Source organism: Nycticebus coucang, chromosome 5, assembly GCF_027406575.1.
Source record: "Nycticebus coucang isolate mNycCou1 chromosome 5, mNycCou1.pri, whole genome shotgun sequence".
NCBI classification, from domain to species: domain Eukaryota; kingdom Metazoa; phylum Chordata; class Mammalia; order Primates; family Lorisidae; genus Nycticebus; species Nycticebus coucang.
In genome coordinates, this window is record NC_069784.1 from 104,223,970 (window position 1) to 104,225,865 (window position 1,896).

Sequence of the window (1,896 nt, forward strand, 5' to 3'; positions counted from 1 at the left end):
TCCCAGCAGGCCTATAGGCCTTTCTTTCACCCTTATTCTTCTTCTCTATTCCGGACGCACTGGCCTACTTTCAGTTCTTAGGCTTATCTACCTTTATGCCTACTTAAACACTGAGTTTATGGTTGCTCTTCTGGAAGACTCTTTCTCCATCAGTTTGCTTAAGTAACTCCTACTGACCCTCTACCTTTCAATTAAATGACATTTCTTAGGGAAGCTTTACCCAATGTAAGCCAAGGTCTTCTTTTATATACTCTTAACATCCTATATATTTACTTCATAGAGTTTAATAGAGTATAATTAAATAATTATCTGTCTAATTGCTGGTTTAATTTGTGTCTTCCCACTTTGTTTATAAGCAATTTTGATGATACTCCATATTGTGAAATAGATGAATGAGAAGCATAAATATGTTGTAACTACTGAGACCTTTCTGGCTTTAATGAGTATTTACTGTAGGGACTTCTCATGTCTAGAAACAACGATACTAGATATTCTCATGGTGAGATTTGCCAACAAACGTTTGGGCAGCAAAGAGTATATTTTCATTCTCACCTGTTGAGAGCAAGTGAGAGATGAAAAGAAAGAGATTGCTTTCTTGGAATACCAGTGAAAATTCTCTTTTCAGTGCTTGCTTCAGCAGCACATATACTAAAATTGGAACGATACAGAGAAGATTAGCATGGCCCCTGCACAAGGATGACACCCAAATTTGTGAAGCATTCCATGTTTTTATGGAGACTTTACCTCTTTCATGTTTACATGAATGGAGCTGGAACATATTCTTCTTAGCAAAGTATCTTAAGAATGGAAGAAAAAGTGTCCAATGTACTCAACCCGACTATGAAACCAATTTATAGCTTTCATGTGAAAGTGATTACTCAATTATAGCCCAAGAAGAAGGGGAGAGGGCAAAGGGAGGGAAGGGGAGAGGAAGAGGGAGGACGAGTGGAGGAAGGGTGATTGGTGGAACCACACCTACGGTGCATTTTACAAGGGTACTAGTTAAATTTACTAGGTGTAGAATATAAATGTCTTAACACAATATCTAAGAAAATGTAGTGAAGGCTATGTTAACCAGTGTGATGAAAATATGTCAAATTGTATATAAAACCAGCACATTATACCCCATAATTGCATTAATGTATACAGCTATGATTTAATAAAAAAAAAGAAAAGAAAATTCTCTTTTCATCTGTCCCTTCCCATGGGAAGAATAGCATGTCCCCACCCCTTCCATCCCTTTCACCCCTAAGGTGAATGTTTGCTGAGTTGCAAGAGCTACTGTTCCATCCTGTGCCTCTAGAGTGTGGAAAATATCTTAAGAGTAAGTTATCTAATATATATATAGGGATATATATATATTAGACATTATACATATATATGGGACAATCAAAAATCAAAGACTAGAATAAAGATGTTAATTAAAGCAACACAGTGGTGATAAGATTTCTTTTTTTTTTTTTTTATTGTTGGGGATTCATTGAGGGTACAATAAGCCAGGTTATACTGATTGCAATTGTTAGGTAAAGTCCCTCTTGCAATCATGTCTTGCCCCCAGAAAGTGTGACACACACCAAGGCCCCACCCACCTCCCTCCTTCCCTCTTTCTGTTTCCCCCCCATAACCATAATTGTCATTAATTGTCCTCATATCAAAATTGAGTACATAGGATTCATGCTTCTCCATTCTTGTGATGCTTTACTAAGAATAATATCTTCCACGTCCATCCAGGTTAATACGAAGGATGTAAAGTCTCCATTTTTTTTTTTTTTTTTTTCTTTTTTTTTTTATTGTTGGGGATTCATTGAGGGTACAATAAGCCAGTTACACTGATTGCAATTGTTAGGTAAAGTCCCTCTTGCAATCATGTCTTGCCCCCATAAAGTGTGACACACA

General features: G+C 36.8%; 1 non-coding gene across 1 annotated transcript; it reads left to right on the forward strand.

The window, feature by feature from the left end:
* The first annotated feature begins 624 nt into the window (after window positions 1-624).
* Window positions 625-731, forward strand: LOC128586868 (U6 spliceosomal RNA). The gene has a single exon (XR_008380327.1). It is a non-coding gene; the product is annotated as a U6 spliceosomal RNA (small nuclear RNA).
* The last annotated feature ends 1,165 nt before the right edge of the window (window positions 732-1,896 follow it).